The sequence below is a fragment of the Danio rerio genome, chromosome 5 (assembly GCF_052040795.2).
Source record: "Danio rerio strain M-AB ecotype USA chromosome 5, GRCz13ab, whole genome shotgun sequence".
NCBI lineage: Eukaryota > Metazoa > Chordata > Actinopteri > Cypriniformes > Danionidae > Danio > Danio rerio.
Window position 1 is genome coordinate 23775136 of NC_141025.1, and position 24476 is coordinate 23799611.

Here is a 24476-nt window from a genome sequence, read left to right on the forward strand (position 1 = left end):
ATGCACTAAAATACATTGCCTATATTCACTAAGAAATGGATACAAATATTCATGTTTAAAATGTGCTTAATTGTGCTGAGCACTGTCATCTATGTAATTTTTAATTTAGTTTAAAACTTTATTAGTCTCCTTGGGGCAATTCATTCTGACATGATGGTGCTTCATATATAACAAAAAATACACGCTTAACACAATAAACACCAACACTTAACATCAGGACAAGTACACAAACAAACTAATTATAATAAATAATAATCGATTGATTATCCACGTTTATTACGTGACCAAATTGCTTCAGGCACAAAAGTAAATTTATAACGATTTGTGGAACATCCTATTGTCCTTAGACATCGCGCAAGGGGCATCCACTCAAAATATCTGCTCAAGTGGTGTGTGCCGTCTCCTAGTCTTTTATGTGCCATCCTCAACACCTGCTGTACATAATAGTATGTAAGATATTGCAGAGGAACTCAAATTAACAATGACTTGAAGATGATTCTTGTTTTTTATAGACGGTGAGGAAAACCAGCAAATAAAAGGAAAGGACAAAATACTTTCAATAAATGAATTGTGAAAGGTCTTAAGAATAACTTTCTCTACATTAAAAGAGTTGAGTTTGCGCAATAAATACATATAATAATAATTATAATAAATAAATATATAAATAAATAAGTCTTTGAGCCTTATTAATAACTGTGTGTGTTTTGCTCAAATTTCAACCTGTTGTCAATATTTGTTCCCAAGTACAAATATTCCTCCACAACCTCGACCTGTGTGTCATTTATGATCACCCTTTGGAGAGCAGTTTTTTTTATTATTATTATTATTTATTTATTTATATATATATATATATATATATATATATATATATATATATATATTTTTTTTTTTTAAGAATTTTGTGTTTGATGGGGAATACTAGTTAATTTGGGTTGAAGGAAGCAATTGATGACAGAAGTCTGTCTCTGATTTTCAATCCTGTGGGGTAGATAAGTCTCTCCGAGTACGTATTTACTGGCCGTAGAAGGTCTCGTGGGGCCGGAGCAGCTGTATCAGGGCTTCATGATTGCGTTAAACGAGTGGAAGTATGTTGCACATGACTGCAGAGGGAATGTCTGGTATTCATGTCGCTCTCTGTAACCTTCTAATAGTGACACACGCAATGTTCAGCGCACGATTATATAACCGCTCATACAGACGTCATTCTCTTCCCCCATCCCCCCTCCTCCTCTCTCCCGTACATGCTCTTTCTTTCTGATTTCTCTTTCCCTCTAGGTCTCTTTCTCATTCCTCCGTTTCCCCCAGTCCTCGTTTTTCTGCTTTTTATGGAATTTGCCTATGGGTGCATGATTAAGGAGCATAATCATTCTTTTTTTCTTCCTCTTCGTCTTTAAAACTGTGTTTGTCTGCGTGCATGGGTGGGTTTGTTTGAGGATGTTGCCTTAGAGATACATTTGATATAAAGCAGAGTCTTATGGGAAATGGTCTGACTGATGTGTTGTGAGGGATGGAAGCCTTGAAGGGGTTATATCATGAGGAAACAAATCTACCTTGATTTAGGCTGGAGAGAAACATTAACTGAAATTCATCTGAGATAAAATGAATTGGAGATAGAGGGATGATGTCACGAAAAGAAGAAAGGAATGATGAAAATGTCATTATAAAATCATGACCTCTTTAAGCAGACTTATTTCCAGCTGTGAGCAAGTGCTACTGTATATCTGATTACACTTACTGTAGGTCTATTAAATGGCTTACTAACGTGAACTAAAAATGTGGGAGTGTGAATATAATGCAGGCTCATTACAGAAGTGAAAGATGAGACGTCTCGTTTTAGCGTCCAGACTTAATAAATTTTTATATACATAGAAAGCGGCAGCTGGAAGGGCATCTGCTGCGTAAAACATATGCTGGATAAGTTGACGGTTCATTCCGCTGTGGCGACCCCTGATTAATAAAGGGACTAAGCCAAAAAGAAAATATATGAATGAGTAAATACATAGAAAGCTTGTTAAATGCAAATAAGGGGTCTGCTTTAACATTAAAACTACTGAGGAAGTCCTATTTGACCATTTTATTTTGTGTAATTTAATAACATTGTTAAATAAAACTCGTATAACTATAGTACCCTGACCTTAACTAAATGTGTTTTTGTCATTTTTTTGAAAATTGCTAAACAAACTACTCTCTACTTTATCCTGTGCTTTAGGACATGCATGCCTCTGTTGCCTAGCAGCTTTCTGATGGCAAAAATATAACTTTACTTCAGACACATCTTTCAAACTTAAAAAAACAACCATGGTGAAAACTGGACAAAGTGAGGTACTTTCAGGGCCTTTTTGTCCAGGGATGCTCATGCATATTTCAACAAGACAATGTAAACCATACTCACACATTACAGAGTCCTGGCTGTGAAGGAAGACGATACAGGTACTTGACTGCCCTGCCAACAGTCCTGACCTGTCTCCAAAAGAGAATGTGGGCCACATTTTGAGACTCAAACTGTACTGTTTGCAGGAAGAATGGGACAAAATTACACCTGAAACACCTTATCAATTGATGTCTTCAGTCCCTAAAACATCTTTTAAGTGCTGTCAAAAGGAATGGCAACATTGCAAAGTGGTAGTGTTGGGCAGCAACATAGGTACAATTAGTGACACTACTAGCTTAACTACATTTCTTAGCAGCGTGGCGGTAGCGTTACTACTTTATAAATCAAATAGCTTTTTAGTAGCTTAAGCTAGTAGTGCAGTAGCGTTCACACGAGCTACATTTACAGATCATGGAACAATAAGTGACAGCACCGACATTTACCAAGCTGTGAGGCCGGTGTCTAGCCGATGAAAATAAATCCATATAATGGCTAAAAATGACGATTTCTTCTTCTACCTTTTTTACAATGGTCGACAAAAAACTTTTTGTTGCGTTACTGCCACCTCTCGCTCTGGTCTGTGACATTGCCAACCAATTAGGCTAACACGAAAAATTGCTTGATAGAAAGATGACTGAGGGAGACAAGTATGGGGAGTATAATGCTTATTCCTAAATATTTACCTTTACCATAAATTGCTAAAGCATTTTAAATGTGTAACACCTGGTTTTATTGTATGTTTTGTTTTGCTGTTATATGCTATAATTTGTTTTTGTTTGGTACAACATATTATTTGCTATAAATTTAGACTAATTAAACTGAACAATTACGCCTCATGTGTTTCATTGACTGTTTTGTTGATAATCACTAAGAAATGATTTACTTTGGTTTAAGTTGCTTCGATTTAAAAAGGAAAATTGCAAAAATAGCTTGGATGTTAAGCTAAGCCAATTCTGCCAAGTAGCTTTTAGCTTAGCTTGCTACATTTCCCAGGGGGTAGCTTTTGCTGTAGTTAAGCTACATTTTAAGTAGAGTAGCTAATAGCTTAGCTTACTACATTTTTCAAGTAGCTTGCCAAACACTTGAAGGTGGTAAATGCTTTACTGTTCCAACGTTTTTTGGAATGTGTTGCAAGAACAACAACAACAATAAAAATCAAGTGGAACACATTAAATAATGTTTGTTTTATTGTCTGCAATGAAATACAATTCAAAATAAATTTATAAATCACTTCTTTGTTTCTTTTATTTCTGATTTCCATACTGTCCCACCTTTTTCTGATTCGGGGATGTAGTAACTTGTTCATAATTATAGGGTATATTAAAAATATATATTGAATATTAGGGTAATGATCAAAGCTTAATTCTAAAATGTCAAAAAAAGGCTTTGAAAGTAAATATGATGTGGCAGAAATTATATTTGAAAACCAGTAACCACTGGCATCCATAGTAGGAAAATCTAATAGTATAGAAGTCAATGGTTACAGGTTTCCAGCTTTCCTTAAATTATATTCTTTTGTGTTCAACAGAAGAAAGAAAGTCAAAAGAAAGTCAAACAGGGTTGGAATAAGGAAGTAAGATAATTTTGTTTAATTATGCTAGATTTTTGTGTGTGTGTGTGTGTGCATGTGCGTGTATGTACACAATATACACTTCAAACAGTTTAGTAGGTTTCTTCTATAAAATCATGGTATCAAAAATCCGTGTTGAAACCATTTTAACAAAGAAATTGTTTGTAAATTGAATTATTATTGATTACAGTTAAATTAGGAAGTGAAATGTTAGATTAAACATGATTTATTTTGTGTAGGAACTGTAGATGTGCTCGCACAGAAGAGTATTCAAGGTCAAGATATCTTTTAATCCATGCGTTTTCATCTCTTAGGCTTGAGTGGGGTCTTGTTCCTGTGTAAGCATGAGTGTTTATTTATCCAGGTTTCTAGGTTAGTCCTATTCTTACCACTGCTTAGAACATCAGAGTCTGTTCAGGTTAACACTATTCCTGTCCAGCCTGGGCTTAATTCCATTACTGTTCATCTGTTTGGTGGCGTGCTGCTTGAGCTGTGCTGGGCTTTTTGTGTATTCACATTTGTAGCTGACTCATGAAATTACTGCACTGTATGACCAATGTGTCTTTAAGCAAAACAATGAATGTATAGTGTGTTTGTTTATATTCTTTTGCAATTAATAAATATATACCTTTAAAAATTCTTATTATTGTGCAACTTTATTATCTATTTTGGTCAATTTAAATCATCCTTGCTTAATAAAACATATACAGTATATGCTCTTTAAAGCTTTAATTTCTCAGTACATCATTTAAAGTGTAAACTTTTGGTTTTATCATTTTTTAACAAGACCTACTATATATGGTTAAAAGTGTTTCTAATTCACTCATTTACTCAAGTGGAAGAGTGGAGAATGATTTGCAATTATTTAATGTTGACTTTTGACATATTTTTGTTTGCACTCTAAAAAAGCTGGGTTGTTTTAACTTAACATTGGGTCAAATATGGAAAAACCCAATGTTGGGTAGAATGTTAACATTAATATTAAATTACACTTTTTAACCTAATAGTTTGTTTGTATTTTTAACCCAAAGGTTTGCCCTTATTTGATCCTACTTTGAGTTAAACAACCCAACATATATAAATTTCGGCTTCTTTCTCATAATTTATTGTCATGTGATGGATGGGGTGTGTGATGTTTATCATATACAGTACATTGTACAGTACTTATGCTTTTAACAATGTGCAGTCTGCTGAATAAGTGTGCACCAAACCATTAGACAGGCTTTCAGTTTATTTCAAAACAAATTTAGTGCAGTTTGACTGGACTGTGAACACAATATACACTAGAAACATTTACATTACATTTACATTTAGTCATTTAGCAGACGCTTTTATCCAAAGCGACTTACAAATGAGGACAAGGAAGCAATTTACACAACTAAGAGCAACAATGAATAAGTACTAAAGGCAAGTTTCAGGTCTGTAAAGTCTAAGAAGGGAAGTGTTAGTAGTTTTTTTTTTTTTTTTTTTTTTTTTTTTTTTTTTTTTTGTACAATTAGTGTGATATTCAAAGAGGCAATTGCAGCTTAGGAAGTGAAGTGGAGACTAAATAGTTGAGTTTTTAGTCGTTTCTTGAAAATAGCGAGTGACTCTGCTGTTCTGATGCAGTTAGGGAGTTCATTCCACCAACTGGGCAGATTGAGCGTGAGCGTTCGCGAAAGTGATTTTTTCCCTCTTTGGGATGGAACCACGAGGCGACGTTCATTCACAGAACGCAAGTTTCTGGAGGGCACATAGATCTGCAGAAGTGAGTGCAGATAAGAAGGTGCTAGGCCAGAAGTCACTTTGTAGGCAAACATCAGAGTTTTGAATTTGATGCGAGCAGCAACTGGCAGCCAGTGCAAACGGACTAGCAGCGGAGTGACATGTGCTCGTTTAGGTTCATTGAAGACAACTCGTGCTGCTGCATTCTGGAGCAGTTGAAGAGGCTTGATAGAGTTAGCTGGAAGCCCAGCTAGTAGAGAGTTGCAGTAATCCAGTTTGGAGAGAACAAGAGCTTGAACAAGGAGTTGAGCTGCATGTTCAGATAAGAAGGGTCGGATCTTTCTGATGTTATAGAGTGCAAATCTGCACGATCGAGCAGTTCTAGAAATGTGGTCAGAGAAGTTTAGTTGGTCATCAATCGTTACTCCAAGGCTTTTCACCATTTTGGATGCAGTAATGGTTGCCCCATCCATCTGGATTGAAAAGTTATGGTGTAGAGTCGGGTTGGCAGAAACTACAAGCATTTCCGTTTTTGCGAGGTTCAGCTGAAGATGATGATCTTTCATCCAGTGTGAAATATCCAACAGGCAGGCTGAGATACGAGCTGGAACCGAGGGATCATCAGGATGAAAAGAGAGGTATAGCTGGGTGTCATCAGCATAGCAGTGGTAGGAGAATCCATGTCTCTGGATGACTGGTCCTAGAGATGATGTGTAGATGGAGAAGAGAAGTGGCCCAAGAACAGAGCCTTGAGGTACCCCAGTGTTTAGATGCTGTAGGTTGGACACCTCTCCCCTCCAAGACACCCTGAATGACCTGTCTGAGAGGTAAGATCTAAACCATTGTATAACAGTGCCCGCAACGCCCAGTGACTCAAGCGTAGATAGCAGGATCTGGTGGTTGACAGTGTCAAAAGCAGCTGACAAGTCCAGCAAAATGAGGACTGATGATTTAGAGTCTGCTTTAGCCAGTCTGAGATCCTCCACGACCGAGAGCAGGGCAGTCTCAGTTGAGTGGCCTTTCTTAAAGCCGGATTGCTTGTTGTCCATGAGATTGTTTTGAGTAAGAAAGTCCAGGACTTGATTGAACACTACTTTCTCCAGAATCTTGGCCATGAATGGAAGCAGGGATACTGGTCTGTAGTTTTCAAGTAGCGTATGGTCCAGGTTGGGTTTCTTTAGCAGTGGGGTTACCCTAGCCTGCTTAAATGTAGTGGGGAATAAACCAGAGTCAAGAGATGTGTTAATTATGTGAGTCAGTGTTGGTATGACTGCAGGAGAGATGGCTTGCAAGAGATGAGAGGGAATGGGATCGAGTGGACAGGTGGTTGCATGGCTAGATAGCACAAGTTTGGACACCTCAGACTCAGAGAGCTGAGAAAAAGAGGTGAGTGTGTGTGGTGTTGGTGTTGTATCTTGCGTGTTTGTTGTAGGTGCAGCAAATTGAGCACTGATTTTTGCAGTTTTGGTGCAGAAGAATGTAGCAAAGTCATCAGTAGTAAGTGTGGAGGATGCGGGTGGAGGAGGAGGATAGAGGAGGGAGGAAAATGTTTTAAAAAGTAGGCGAGGATTAGTGGCATTGTTGATTTTCAGACGGTAATACGTCTGCTTTGCAGAAGTAACCTCAGCTGAGAAAGAGGACAGAAGAGTTTGGTATGTTAAGAGATGTGCAGGATTTTTAGTTTTCCGCCAAATTCTCTCTGCAGCCCGAAGTTTTGAGCGATGCTCACGGAGAGCATCCGAGAGCCAGGGTGCAGGAGGACTGGCACGGGCTGGCCTGGATGCAAGAGGACATAATCGGTCTAGACATGATGCTAGTGTGGAGCAGAGTGTATTAGTGGCACTGTTCGAATCAAGTGCAGTGAGTTTGCGAGATGGAGGAAGAGAGTCTGAAACAATGGTGGATAGTCTATTGGGTGAGAGAGATCGTAGGTTTCTGCGAAAGGTAACCAGTGTTGGAGTGTGTGGCGGCTCAGGAGTAATGTGGATGTTGAGAGACAGAAGGAAATGATCAGATATTTGTAGTGGAGTTACTATTGTTTGATCAGTGAAGCAGTGTCGTGTGTAAATAAGGTCTAGCTGATTACCTGATTTGTGGGTAGCAGAAGTAGGTGCTCTTTTTAGGTCAAAAGAGGCATGCAGAGTCTGAAAGTCTGCAGCTTGCGGTTTGTCAACGTAAATGTTGAAGTCACCTAGCACCAATAAGGGAGTGGCAAAATTAGAAAAAGATGAGAGAAGAACATCCAGTTCATCTAGGAAGTGACCTAATTTACCTGGTGGGCGGTAGATGACAACCACATTTATGTAGAAGGGGTGGATAATGGTGACTGCATGGAATTCAAAGGAGCTGATTGTTGGCAGGGACGGTATCAGAGTAAATTTCCATTCTTTGGAAATTAGTAGTCCAGTCCCACCCCCTCTCCCTGTCTGACGAGGAGTGTGGGAAAAAGAGAAATTAGCAGAAAGAGTAGCATGTGTAGCAGTGTCCTCCGGCCTCAACCAGGTCTCAGTTAGAGCCATGAGATTATAGTCAGAATATGTAGCTATGGAGGTAATAAAATCAGCCTTGTTAACAGCTGATTGACAATTCCAGAGGCCCACGGAGAGAGAGAGTTGTGAAATAGTAGATACATGTATTGAACGAAGGTTGTGAGGATTACGCCTGCAGCGCACCTCCCGTGTTTTGCGAGTGTTAGTAACAACAGGAATTAGAAAACACATAATAAAAGTGCACTGACAACAAAAAATAAGTGTGAAGTAAAACAATACAGTAAAGTACTCAAGTGCTTTGTCGGTGTCTTTGCTCGGTGGAGTCGCGCAGGTAGAGTCGATGGTCTTTACCCTCGTCGGTCTTCACACGAGGCGGTCTTCACACGAGGCTGCCGCGACCGCTGCCGCTGTGAACTAGTTGTTTATATAACCCCAAAGCACTAGCTGATTGAATTCAGCTGGACACGCCTCGAGAGTCAAAACAAGGGCCGAAACTGAGGCGGACGACGCGAACCGCGTCTGCGTTCGCTACACAAGCTCTTATAGTAACCAAGGAAACAGTGGCTAAACAACTTCTAGTATTATACACAACTGAAAGCAAGTTTAAATGTCCTACAACTTTACACAAACAGCTGGAAACAAGTCCTCAAACCATACACAACAACTGAAACAAATCTTAAATGTACTTACAGGCTGCTGTTCTAGATGCTGCTAAAGTGCTTCTCCTGCCGACTAATGCTACCGTGCTCACTATATAGTGGTTACCTGGCGTTTGGACACGCCTCCCGAGTCAAAACAAGGGCCGAAACTGAGGCGGACGACGCGAACCGCGTCTGCGTTCGCTACACAAGCTCTTATAGTAACCAAGGAAACAGTGGCTAAACAACTTCTAGTATTATACACAACTGAAAGCAAGTTTAAATGTCCTACAACTTTACACAAACAGCTGGAAACAAGTCCTCAAACCATACACAACAACTGAAACAAATCTTAAATGTACTTACAGGCTGCTGTTCTAGATGCTGCTAAAGTGCTTCTCCTGCCGACTAATGCTACCGTGCTCACTATATAGTGGTTACCTGGCGTTTGGACACGCCTCCCGAGTCAAAACAAGGGCCGAAACTGAGGCGGACGACGCGAACCGCGTCTGCGTTCGCTACACAAGCTCTTATAGTAACCAAGGAAACAGTGGCTAAACAACTTCTAGTATTATACACAACTGAAAGCAAGTTTAAATGTCCTACAACTTTACACAAACAGCTGGAAACAAGTCCTCAAACCATACACAACAACTGAAACAAATCTTAAATGTACTTACAGGCTGCTGTTCTAGATGCTGCTAAAGTGCTTCTCCTGCCGACTAATGCTACCGTGCTCACTATATAGTGGTTACCTGGCGTTTGGACACGCCTCCCGAGTCAAAACAAGGGCCGAAACTGAGGCGGACGACGCGAACCGCAACTGCGTTCGCTACACAAGCTCTTATAGTAACCAAGGAAACAGTGGCTAAACAACTTCTAGTATTATACACAACTGAAAGCAAGTTTAAATGTCCTACAACTTTACACAAACAGCTGGAAACAAGTCCTCAAACCATACACAACAACTGAAACAAATCTTAAATGTACTTACAGGCTGCTGTTCTAGATGCTGCTAAAGTGCTTCTCCTTAGAACAAACTAGGAACAGGACACAATGTCAACCCAAATCACAGAACGCTCAATCATACCTAGCTTTACTCTTCAAGATCATGATGTTGCCCATTAAAGGTCAAAAATGTATCGCTTTACAGAAGATCTCTGTAAAAAGTAGGCTTGTCATGATATGCCGTTTTTTGTTGCGTGATATTGTCATAGAAATTATTGCAACAAGTGATATTGTTGTCATTTAAAGATTAAATTAATCCTTTGTTTACAACAGCATATAAATGGGCATAAACACATTAATGGACAAAATCATCTTATAAATGTTCTAGTTAAATGGCTTTTAACGTTGTTCATGAATCATCAGTATTCAGGAAGTACAATGTAGATTTGAAGCAGAGTTCATAACCCTTCTAAAATTTAGGAAAATTTACCAAAATCCAGCTTTTCTTTAACTGTTAGTAAGCATTGTTTGTAAAAGAACTCCCTGAACCTGCTGACACCTCCAATGGAAAAATTAGATTAGATGACAGAAGCTGCGGAATCAGCATAAAATTTGAAGACATTTATTTTTATGTAAACATAATGGATGATGTATATATTGCGCCACCAAAAATGATTGAGGTCATTTCAATGTATTGCACGAGAAGTCGATATATTGGTAATTGTGACAGATCTGAAGAGGATTTCTCTACAATTCTCAAACCCTGAAGCCAAAACCCAAAAAAGGTAATACGAGCACCATCCATTTCATCAGAGCAGAGGAGAATACACAACTTCACCTTAATGTGGATCTAGGAGGCAGGTCATATTTCAAAACAAAATTGCAGAGAGCACTCGCTGACCAGTCTTTGTGCTGCTCTTGAAAATAGAGCAAGTGCCATAGCAAGCATAGAGTTGACTTTCTATGGGTAAAAAAAATCTATCAAACAAAGAAAGGAAAAGAGACATACATTCTGATCATGGACTTGTTGGATCATTGTTCAAGGATTTGTGTCGTTATTGAAGGATTTGATGTTGTAAAGAGTTGAGTGAGGAATCCAGTCAACCCAGAAGCTCTACAGTATGTGACAATGTCTTGTAAGGAAGGGAGGAATAAAAGAAGCTGTAACTCACACCTGGAGTTAACAAGAAGAAAAAAAGTGACCCAGCTGTGATGATGTGATATATCATGCCTACAGTGGGGAATGCAAATGAAAAAATGAAATGAAAATACAGAAAAGCTTTCAATTTCAACTTTCAGTTGACTTCAAAACTGAAGCATTAGGAAGTTTCAGTTGTGATTTATTAAGTGTCATCCAGCCGGCCAGTACAACTATCTTCTAAGAAAGATTTAGATTTTTGTTTTTTTAAATAGTCTCAACACATTCGCTTTTAAATGTTTAGTAGTATTTAAATAATATGTCTGTCTGTCTGTCTGTTTACATTAAATGGAATTATTGTAGAACTTGAATTGCTTATATTTTATTTAACTGAATTTATTAATTTTAATTGATGATTGTTTCAAACAATTACAATAACAATTCAAAAAGTCAATTTATTTAAAGCAGCTGTGCTCTGAAATATAAACACCATAAAAAGCAAACCTGGTATTAAAAAACATCATTACTGAAGTCTGTAGGTTTATCCTCTTTGTTTAAAACTTGCAACTCTAGATTTTTTTCTTTTTTTTATGATGATTTACACATTATGTATACAAAGGCTTATCGGAAATGCAGCAAATGGAAACATATGTTTGACTGCAGGTTCTGTGTAAAATGAATGCTACAGGGTGTGTGGTGCTCTTTTCACACTAATAATATTTACGGGGACATTTTACTGTCAAATAAAAAAAAGTTCATGCACCTCCCCAGCAGGCACACAATGTCATAACATAATCAATATTAGGTTAGATTTAGAAAATTAAAATTCAGTGTCTAGCCAACTTTTAAGGACAACATTATTTTGACATAATATTTGGTTGATTTTAAGGTTGTGTTAGAAAGTGACCAAAATCCAACGTCGAGCCAACATCTTAAACCGACGTCAAATACTGACGGTATGGCAATCAAAATCCAATGTCTGATAGACATCATAGTGATAACGTCCACACTACATGAAGCTGTAACATCATTAGATGTTGATATTTGGTTGACGTTTAGGTTGGACGTTGGCCTGACGTTGGGTTCTGATGTAAACCCGATTTTCATTTCTACAGAAAATGCAACGTCTCCACAACGTTGGGGTACAGCATCATGTTGACATCCTGTGCCTGCTGGGTCTTGGGTCCTGTGCCACCAAATAAACCACAAAACACCTCAACAATGTCAATAATTTGTAATGAATACATTTGCCTCACCTGTCTGTCTTGATATTGACAACTAGTGGTGTGTGTGGTCAGTACCTCACTACAGTGTTTAACTTGTGATGCAGAGTGCTTCCACAAAAGAGATCTAAAATCAAGGTAAATCTACGTAGTCGCACTATTGTTGGGTTTAGGAAAGGGATTTGTTCGGTGGTTTACTAGGTGATCATTTTTAGTCTGGCCATTTGATTATTAAAATAAATCACACTGTGTATACTAACGGTGATTAAAACTAATCTGCAATTAGCTTTTGTCATGAGATGTTCACAAAGACGAACAGCGAAAACCCACTCAAATGATACAAACTCACCCTAAGGTAAGGGTTAGGGCTGTGCGATTTGGGAAGAATATCTAATTGCGATTTCGATTTGATTTGCGTTTTCATTTTGTAGTCGAGCTTCAGCTCAATATTCTGTATCGTAGCTTCTTACTGCTAAAATGCAGTGAGTGTTATTTTAAAAAAAGCATCTGAAAAGATATTAACTTACTCCAATGTTTATTCCAGTTTGTTTTTAAACCTTCAGAAATGAAACACTTTTTTTGTAGAGCAAGCAGTAGTGAGTTATGGCGTTAGTTATCACCTGGTGCCTGTGATGCTTTTTTAGGTGCTGGTTGTTGTATTTCCTCGTGCTGTGGCAACAATTCTGCGACAGCTATTACAAATGACCTGTTTTTGTTCGGTGTCTGTAACTTTGAAGCCAAAATATTCCCATATTACTGACATGCTGCTTTCCTTCTATATAAATGAATCTATTAATCCTTCTGAAGCAGCAGATGGCATCACCCTACTTGTCTGCGCTTTCCTGTTTGTTTTTATTGTGGGCGTTCTGCATAGTTTGGTTGTGCAATTCTGATTGGGCAGAACGAAAGTGAGCTCACTCAATTGTCTAATAAGACTATCACACACGGACAACAGTCACGCGTTTGCTCTGGGTGAGGGAATTTATATGATACAAATAAATTTCATATCACAGCCTCTTGAGATTAGCTAATTGCAACGTTTTAAATTGTGATTTCAATAAATCGCACAGCTCTAGTAAGGATGTCATTTTTAATTGTAATGTTTAGAATTTCTATTATTCATTTTTTAACTGCAGCTTTACATTTAGTCTGTGTGGTGCTTATGTTTCAAAACCATCACTTTAAATAAATGTACAATTGTAATAATCATTATAATCTATTATCACATTACTTTAAATCCTTTAGTAAAAATGTGTATTTAAATATAATTTCCTTTAAAAAAGTATTTATACAAATTATTAATTTTAATTGTTTTAAATTTGAAATTAAAGCAACAAAAGAGAGCAAAATCAAAACGTTTACAGAAGTATTAAATGTTAGTGTGAAAGCTAATCTTTATGTGTGCTGTGTGTGTGTGTGTGTTTGGGCTTGACGAGGATGCAGCAGTGTATTATGGGATAGCTGGCACTTTGCTCTGCCAATCTGTGTTCTGCCAGCTTGGGTGTGTCTCTCCAGCGGCAGAGATTCAGATCTGGACTTCACTTTTGTGGTTTGCTGAACTGACTATTAGATAATAATAGCTAGCAGATATTTGCTACTTCTCTCATATGAAGTCGAACAGCATTTTTATTTTAACTTCCAAGCAGCTTCAAGCAAATTTGCTAGGATTGAAGGAAGGAATGTATATTAGTAGACGGGGAGTCAGTTAAAGTAGGAAATTAGATATCTAGTTCATAACCAATGATGTCAGAACTCATAATGACTCACTTTGACTACTGTCCTGATTTTTTTGCATGTCTGCTAAAAGGCCAGGAGCAGCCCAAGGCCCTTTGTGTCGACAGATATCCTAAAAATTAAGTTCATAAACACACGTCACCTACTGATGCGGAATCAGTGATGTCATGCTGATGTCATAGATAATGCTCTCAATACAAGTCTTTGTTGCTGTTATGCAAAACCCTAATTATACAAGAGCCTTTAGTTGGTGTATGATTGTGAAATGCCAGCGAAATGCATTTCACTTGCAATCTTTTCCCTTTTGTTTGTTTGGCTGTTTCTCACCATTTTTTTGCAGGACTGTGGGGATTGTTTGAGTGGTTAATATTAATGAAATCTAATGAAAGTTTTGAATATACAAGTAAATTATTCATGCCATGTTGCTGCTCACTGGAGAGATTTATAGCTCTTTAATTATGGACTAATGAGAGGAAACCACAACAGTCATTACATTGAAAACATTGGCGCGTTAGCCAAAGGGCCTTTTAACTCCAAAATATAGGTTTGATGAATGGATGCGGCCTGTAGGATATCAAATATTAAGATGGTTTGGGAGGTTATTAAATATATGATTAGAGCAATGTTTTTGGAAGATGATTTAACGCTTTAAAACCTGCAAATTCATCACAGCGCTGCATTGCATCATGGGACTGATAGCAGAAGTGGCTCAAGAGTCAAGCAGTCTAATCAGGTTACATTTCAATCTGCCCCTTCGGCAAAATTACATAATGTGTTAAAATACCGTTGTGTGTGTGTGTGTGTGTGTGTGTGTGTGTGTGTGTGTGTGTGTGTGTGTGTGTGTGTGTGTGTGTGTGTGTGTGTGTGATAGTGTGTGTAAGATGTGTATCGTGACTAATTTCATTAATGCTGAAATTTAGGTCATGCATGCGATGCACTTTACCTTGGATTAGGATCATTTGTACTGTACTTTAAAGCTGTCACTTAATCATTATTAACCAATATAGATATATTCATAAAAATCAGCTGAATCCATTAGAAGTGCAGGATCATTAAGCATAAACTCAGTATTGTAAGAATAGTTCAAATTAGCAGATCAAGTGGTTTGTTAGCACTGCACTTGCATGCATGTTTGTATCTTATGATGTACACAAGAAATGCTAGACATGTAACTGCAATTGTGTATTGATTTTTAAATGTAATTGTATTGATTGGCATAGTGATCATGATTGCGTTTTGTTTACAATGCTTTTGAATCTGTAAAAATTGTGAACCAATGTTATCATCATAACTGGTAGTATAATATGTCTGTAAGCAAGATACTTTGTTTTAATTTATTCATTTTAATTTCTTAAATTTTTATCTTTATTTTTTTATCTTCTAGAATCTTTTCAGTTTTGAGGTATGAGTATCATGCTGTAAATGGCTGATGCATGTTTGTAAACGTAACATTCTGTAGTGCATTTATACAAAAACATCCGCCATCTTCTCATTAGTGACAGGCTGTCTCTGTTATTGCGTGTAAAGATTTTGGACATCTTCTTGAACACCTTTAATGCCTCCAAATAGTTTGCTGCATGTCATTATGAAGCGATTTACTTTCTATGTGCGCTTTGATTGGACAGGAATCGCAGGACTGATTCTTCTAATCCCCATAAACAGAAAAAAAAATAAATAAAGTAGTGACTGCAGGTTGAAGGAAAGTAGTGGAGTAAAAATACTGATACAGCACTAAAAATTTACTTTTACTTTTTAAAAAGAAAGTAAAAGTACATATTTTTAATGTAATGTTTTTGCGTGTAAATTGATGATGTTTTCTCAATTTCTTTCTCAGTTTTTTTTCTATGCATGTGTTTTCTTAACTCTGTCAGCCAATGTAGGGAATGCGTGGACATTATCGTTGCGTCTGTAACCCTATAACACAATGCTATTAAGCACCTTTTTCCAAAAACTGGTAAAAAATCTCCACTGTAAAAATTATAATTGGTTTAAAGCAGGGGTGCTCAATCCTGTTCCTGGAGATCTACCTTCCTGCAGATTTCAGTTGCTACCCATATCAAACACACCTGAACCAATTAATTAGGACCTGAACACCACTTGATAATTACAGGCAGGTGTGTTTGATATGGGTAGCAACTGAAATCTGCTGGAAGGTAGATCTCCAGGAACAGGATTGAGCACCCCTGCTTTAAAGTCTGAAATACTATAAAAACATTTCATGACACAATCCCTTGTGTGATGCTTTACGTTTGGTGGTTTTGTTGACATTATGTTTGTTAAACTATATAATAATACTATGTAAACTATAGAAAACGAAACAATTGATTGACCATTTTGTACATTAGGACATTTTTACATCTGCTGTTGATGAAAGTTTGTGCGTTATTTAATTGTGTGTGTCAATAAGTGAGCATTCTATATATATTAGTATGTGCTAAAAAAATTTGATGGACTTATCCCATCCTGACTCATCTTGTTTTTCTATTACCATCTGCATTTATTATTGTGGTTGCTTACCAGTCATTAGTTTTAGAATCTTGTTTTTATGGACATTGAATCAGCTGGGAGATTATTGCTTCATTACATGTGTGAATGCATATGTACATTATAAACTGGCATTTTAAAGGCATCAAATAGACTTTTTGGGTCATTTTAGGTCATTTAGGAAATTTTTGGGTTATTTTAGGTCAGTGTTTCTCAACCATGTTCCTGGAGGACCACCAACACTGCATGTTTTAGATGTTTCCTTTGTCTGTCACACCTATGACAGGCCTTTCAGTTCTAATTAGCTGATGATCAGGTGCGTTTGGTTGAGACATGGAAAATGTGCAGAGCTAGTGGTCCTTCAGGAACGTGGTTGAGAAACACTACTTTAGGTAATTGCCATTATGCTAAAACTACAATGTTGTAAATAATGGGGCAAATATTCCATAAAAGGCTTGCTCATACTATCAAAATTATGATTAATTTAAGAACTTCAGTAGATATTGAAATAATGAGTTCATGCATACCTGTCAGCCCTCTCGTTTTTCTAGGGATTTTCCCATTTTTTATTATTATATCCCACTGTCATTGTAAATGTATTTTCTCGCATTTCTTCTGTATTTTTTTAATCTTTGTATGAAGGGTGGCAATAAACATTAAAGAGCCGATCCTCCCTGTGCACAACCCATACCGCCGAACCACCAGGGGATGCCCCTTGCTCTTAAATGTGAATCTTTTCTGTGCTTTCATTTCTTTAAGCATGAAAACACTTTGAAATAAATATAAAAACGGCGGAATTTCTTCTTCTTCTTTTTTTCCATTACAGGCACCATTACCGCTGCTTTACAATCCTCAAAACAGTTCATGTAGTGCTCAGACACGCTCCATAGTGATAAACAGACTCTGCTTCCCAAACGGATTCTGTACACGCGGTTTGAAGTAGAGCGTTTTGGGTGCGTGTTTGAACAGACATATACATATGATAATATCTAAAGATATCGATCTTGGGGTTTTTTCTTTTAAACACAACAAATTTTGTCTTAAATGAGCATAAAAAGTTAGGAAATCAATCAAATGCTTTCCTTATTGATCTGTGCAGTTTTAAAGTGAACACCCCTGATATCTAATGCAATCAAACGAAAAATCTAAATGAGAGATTTTTTCACTGCCCTTTAATCAGAATGTTTAAGTTATACAGTGGGAAAAAGGGATAATGAGATGTATATGTTTCTGGAAAGTGCCAAATATGTCCCAGGAGGTACTCATTTATTTATAATTCTTTTGCATTTTTTTTTTTTTTTGCGTTTTTTTGTTTTTGCAAATCCATCAGAGGCTGCTGTATATGCTTTTTGAGATCTCAAAACTTCTCATGTAAATCCACCAGAGGCCGCTCTTTGCTGACTGACTAACCAATCGACTGACCCACCCTCCTTCTTTCCTAAACCTAACCGAAAGTGTTTTCAGAAGCAAAGATTGACCCGCCCACACACTTCCCTAAGCTCAACTGACAGTGTTTACCAAAGCAATCCAGAAAAAGAAAAGCCCCCATTTTTTACCATGTTTTCAGATTTTTTTACCACATTCTCACCCTGTTATTTACTTACTTTTTATTTTTTTATTATTTTTTTTTTGTCTGGAATCGTTTTTCAATTCCTCGGTCAACTCCTCTCTGCATCTCAAATCCGCTATGTACGCAGCAAGCCACTGGACAAACTGGTAACAGTAGGAAAGACGAAAGGCAGCCATACGTAATTTTGGCTACATAATTCGTGATCTCCAGAAATGTATATAGGGCTACGTTTTCAGAATGAGCCTATGTTGCTTTTATAACATGAAACAGTCCAGCATCATATAATAGTCAATGACCTATACTAGTATGTTTAAATGTAAAGTTTTCAGTCATAAACAATAAGGTTTTGCAATTTATGGTTGTTGCTTGGAAATGAAAAGCATTTTCATCCTCTTACCAGGTCCATTCTCTCATTTCTCTCTCGTTCTCCTTCTCCTCTGATGTTGCCTGTATAATTAAGTGATCACTGTTCTGTTTGATATAAAGTAGCTCACTGTTAAATTAAAAACAGGCCATTTTAATTATAGTCTCTCTCTTCCCTTAATTAGTTTGTGTTTTCCCCTCTAACTCTGCATAATAGACCCCTCACTCTCACTCCTTCTCTTTCTTTCCACCTCTCTTTATTCTCTTTTCCACACATCTACACAGAAAGGGAGAGGTGAAGCACTGCATCCTTTGAATGACTCTTAACAGTAAAGTGAGAAAATGCGTGCACACACACACACACACACACACACACACACACACACACGAACAGTCCCTTTTACTTGGTCTAATATGTGATGATTAGCTTTTTTCATTAAGCTGGGTCAGACTACATTAAGGTAATTACAAAAGAACAATGCAGGTTTTACTACAGCAGCAGAGAACACACACACACTTGTACAGCTATCTTTATGGGGACTTCCGATAGACCAAATGCTTTTTATACTGAACAAACTATGTATTCTTTATTCTATCCTCCAACCAACCTAACTCAACCCTTACAGGAAATACTCATCTATATATATATATATATATATATATATATATATATATATATATATATATATATATATATATATATATTTTATTTATTTTTTTTTTTTTACAATTTTTTAAATACTTAATTCTTTATGAATTATGAGCCATTTTCCTCATGGGAACCAAAAAATTGTGCCCACAATATCCAAAATTATTGGTATTGCTAGGGTAGGCCCACACAGAATCTGTGCGCGCAAAAATGTGCAGATTTTTTGCCCATCGAGTCTATTTATTTACCTGTGTAAATGTGTTATTCATTCAGTTTTTAAATTCATATTAGTAATTTTATTGACATATGAAAATGTTCATATGATTTATTTGCAATACAGTTTGTAAAGTAATATTATTAATAATAAGTAAGTTTTTTAGTAGATATATCATAACAGAGACTTGCTTTGTTTCCAATTATTCATTCATTCATTTTCTTGTCAGCTTAGTCCCTTTATTAATCCGGGGTCGCCACAATGAACCGCCAACTTATCCAGCAAGTTTTTACGCAGCGGATGCCCTTCCAGCCGCAACCCATCTCTGGGAAACATCCACACACACACATTCACACACACACTCGTACACTACGGACAATTTAGCCTATCCAATTCACCTGTAACGCATGTCTTTGGACTGTGTGGGGAAACCGGAGCACCCGGAGGAAACCCACGCGAAGGCAGGGAGAACATGCAAACTCCACACAGAAACGCCAACTGAGCCAAGGTTCAAACCAGCGACCCGACGTGTTTAGCAATTAATGATTCTAATTGGATGTGCATTGTAAAAATTAAAGTTCAAAATGTATTATTTTTTATTTTATATATTAAGTTTTTATTAGTGATACTTCCAAAATTATTTCGCATAAACCCACAGATTTTTTACAAAACTTTTGTGAAGAAATAGCAAAAAATGTCTGCAGATTCTGTCTGGCCCTTTTTTATTTGATCCTCACAATATCAGGAAAACAAGATACACACGCGCACACACACACTTTTGCAGTATATGTGGATAGTAAGACAAGTTTAAATGAACAGAGCCTAGAACGGTATGAATAAATAAATTAAAAAATCACAAGTTTCATTGTTATATACCAGTTTGACCATCTCCATAACCAGTTATACTTTTCTAAATATTGTCACTTATTAATGGTTTCTACGCTTGAACCGCATCTGACAGATTATAATGGCTTTAACACACACCTTTTAAAGTTGTGTCTCACAAAAACACTCCGTAACCCACTCAAAACGCTATTGAAACCTAGTTTTTGGATCGCAAATTACCAGCGAACTCTGTAAACGGAAGTTCTAAACATTCTGCCAGGAGACGCTGGTTGATATGGCGGCCTTCATGCAGAAGCCAAGAAAAAAGATCTCAAATGTAACAAAGAAAACAGGGTATTAATTCAGAGGGGGGTGCAAGGTTTCTCTCAAATCAAAACCAAAAACTTCCTTAGATAATATCTTGCTTATCTGAAAAGAAAAAGAAATAATAATACATCAACATTAACTAACTCCCTTTACTGTCATAAACAAGAGAAAACTAATTCAAAACAAAATGGCACCACCTTCCTACTTAACCCTCAAAATAAAGACAAACTAACAAATCAACCAGACTCTCTTCTCTTTGGGTGAATTTCTAGATGTTAACAAGAAGACAACTAATTGTAGAAGTTTGACTTCAATATCTGCAACATTCATGAGCTACTTAAGCTAAATTAAATCTTTAAAGCTGTACTAAACAACAGTTCTGCATTTGGAGAAGAGCTCAGCCGCTGCACCATCTAGACACCACCAACACTGGTTTGAAGTGCAGTTCAGGTTAAATACTCTCTCTCCTCTCCCAATAGCCAATCACTGGTAATCACTACCAGGTGGACACAGTTACCTGTACAGTTAAATGTATCTATTATTTTTTTATGCCAAAAATCATTCAAATTAGTACAATTTGCGCTCGGCTTAGTCTGATACAATTCAAAGTCTTTCATAGAGTCCATTTCTCAAAAACCAGGCTATCTAAAATTTTTCCCAATATCCATGACAGATGTCATGCACCAAGTTGTAATTTGAGTCATATGTTCTTTATGTGACCACTATTACAGAATTATTGGATTAATTATTTTACAATTATGTCCAAGGTGTTGCAGGTAAATATAAACCCATCCCCTGATGTTGCCATTTTTGGGGTTCCAAAGATTTGGTCCAAATTTAATTATAAACAACTTGATGTTTTGGCCTTTGCCTCACTAATAGCCAGGCGTCGTATACTACTTCACTGGAAATCAAATAAGCCTCCAACTACATCCCAATGGCTTGTAGATACCATGCATTTTCTTAAGTTGGAAAAGGTTAGATGCTCTGGGAAAACTAATTTCTTTAAAAAGTGGCAATGTTTTATAACTTGCTTTAACTCTCTTAAGGTATTGCCTTCCATTTAATAGATGCACTCTCCTGAGTTCCCTCCCTTTTTAATTTATTTCATATTAAACTTTTTTGTTTTATCTAATACCATTTTATACCGTTTAATTGTAAATATTTACTTTCAACATTGACAACATTGACTGAACATTTGATTGTAATATTTGGTTGTAATTTTCAGCACACTTAATACTTATGTTTCTATTTTTCTTTTCCTCTTTTATTATTATCATTATTATTATTAATATTTCTCTTTTTTATTATATATATATATATATATATATATATATATATATATATATATATATATATATATTTTGTTATTATTTTTTTCTCTTTTGTAAAAAAAAGAAAGAAAAAGAATTATATGTAACTATCTGTACTGATGTAATGTTTGTTTTTTCACAATAAACAATTTAAACATAAAAATCATTCAAATATATTAAGTAAAAATCATGTTCCATGTTCATTTATTAAATTTCCCACCGTAGATATATCAAAATTCAATTAATTTTAATATGCATTTTAATATGCATTGCTAAGAACTTATTTTTAAGTGTTATTAAGAGACCTCACCCCCTAACACCCCCTCCTCCTCCCTCCCCATGGTTCAAATAGTTGCATCTCGGCCAAATATTGTTCTATATTAACAAACCATACATCAATGAATACTTTATTTATTCAGTTTTGAGATGATGAATACATCTCACTTTCCTAAAATTACTCTGATTTTGTGGTCCTGGATCGCCTTTCCCATTATTTCTGGGAAAAAAATACTTCAGTAATTTTGCTTCCAACAGCAATAAAAGTTTGACCTGGTGCCATTTATTTTCTGGAAAACATGGTAAAGTGAAATAGAAAGTAGAATAAACATTTAAGATGGAAATCAGCCAATCAATCAAATTTGTGACACGATTATGTGAATGTTTATACAAAAGATCAAATTTTCTTTCATCAGTACCGACACTCTTTGTATAATCTTGAATCGTACTGAAACAACATGATCAGTTTTACACAAGCTTGTACATGTTCAGTTTGAGCTGAATCAAAGGATGATTGTACTAGAATAAATTCTAATATGCGTCTAATGTATGTGGTGATTAGCTTTTTCATTTTTGCTGGGTCAGACCACATTAAGATAATTACAATCATAAAAGAACAACGAGGCTTTACTACAGCAGCAAAGCACAGACACACATACTCTATGTAGATAATTGAAAGAGCATAAAGGAACAGAGCTCAGAACAGTCTGTGTGTTATGATGAATAAATAGGAAGTCTGATGAATGGATAGACTGAACGACGTAGCTTTGAATGTGCGATAGATGGAAGGAAAAGAGAGCAGCAATTATCTGGGCTCGGAGAGTAAGATGAGCCGCTGTCAAATGGTCATATAGTTTAGAGGTGTATTTCTGGCTGTGGGGTTTTAAACGTCTACATGTCTTTCCAGTCCTCTGAGATTGAAGCAAACTGCTGCTTTACGCTCCAGCTGACCTACATAATCTTGTGTAAGGCTCAACAAAAGAAGCAGAGGTTAAGCTCATCCTTTCCGACTGAGTCAAACAATGAATCAAGCTTTTGTTCAAATCTCCTGCATGTTATGAATGCGAATTCATGTCTTGAGTGCTTTGAAAACTGTATCACGTATTGAAGGTTGTGAGTTCATGACTGAAATGTTGCATACTTCTGTTTAATGACTAATATCATTTTATTAAATGTATTATTTTTATATTATTTTTTTATGTATTATTTGTTGAAGTCAGAATTATTAGCCCTCCTGTATTTTTAGCCCCCGTTTATTTTTCCCCATTTTCTGTTCAACACATTTCTAAACATAATGGTTTTAATAACTCATTTAATAACTCATAATAGTAAATACTATTTGACTAGATATTTTTCAAGACACTTTTATACAGCTTAAAGTGACATTTAAAGGATTAACTAGGTTAATTAGGTTAGCAAGTTGGGGTAATTAGACAAATCATTGTGCTTTTCAGTGAGCCAAGGTACAGTACCTTTTTTTCTTCTCATGCAGAGCTGACTTGCCGTGTTCCACATTGATCGATTCTTGCACCCCAGTTATTCTCATTATATATGCTGCCCTTAGGAACTATAATGAGATAGTTTAGTAATATGTATTTCTGCTATTCAGATGATACACAGCTTTATATACCTATCCAAAAAACAATTGCTTAACTTTCAAAAGATTAGAAGATTGTCTTCGCGATATCAAACTTTGGCTCACTGATAACGTTATGCTTTTGAATAAAGAGAAAAAACTCTGAGTTATTCTTTTTGGTTCTCCACAGCATTCTAGAAACCACCTACTGATTTCTGTGTATTAAACTGTTACCTCAACTCTGAAATTAAAAAGCTTGGATTTCTACTAGACAGTAGTCTACAACTTGACAAAAAAATAAGTAAAATAGTAAGTTCAAGTTTTTATCATGTACGATGATTAGCCAAAATGAAACCCTATCTAAGCAGGAGGGGTTTTTAAATGATTATTCATGCGTTTATTTCCACATATTTGATTTTTGTAATTGTTTAAATATTGGTCCACCCTCATCTTCTATTTTGACTTCAAATTGTCCAAAATGTGGCCCTCCTGTTTGCTCACGAGTAGCCATAAATATGACCATATCACATCAATATTGCGATCACTACATTGGTTGCCGGTTCATTTCCGAATAGACTATAAAATTAAGACTCAAACCTGATCGATTAGATCAAATTCTGACTGCCATCTATTGCAAATACTAAATAAAACTATGGAAAAGTTACCATTAAAAATCAGAATAGCACCTACTCTATTTTTAAATCTAGACTTTTTTTTGAGTGCATTTAATATTCCCTAATGGCGGTTCCAGCTTATACTAAATGTGTTTCTTTCTTGGAAACCTTTACTGTTGTTATTGTTGTTTTTATTTTAATGTTTTGCTACTGCTTTTGTACAGCACCTTGGTCAACCAAAGGTTGTAATTAAGTGTACTCTAGAAATAAACTTTGATTTGCTATCAATGGTATGTTCTGCAGACAATCAAAAAATATAGCTTAAAGGGGCTAATAATTTTGACCTTAAAATATTTATTAAAAAAATAAAAATTGCTTTTATTCTGGCCAAAATAAAACAAATAAGACTTTCTCCAGAAAAAAAAAATGCTATGAAAATTCCTTGCTCTC

General features: G+C 36.3%; 1 protein-coding gene across 1 annotated transcript in view; it reads left to right on the forward strand.

Annotated features, from left to right (window-relative positions):
* The window catches only part of npas2 (neuronal PAS domain protein 2), a 127280-nt gene that overhangs the window by 27284 nt on the left and 75520 nt on the right, over positions 1-24476 (forward strand). The gene's annotated exons all lie outside the window — the stretch shown is intronic.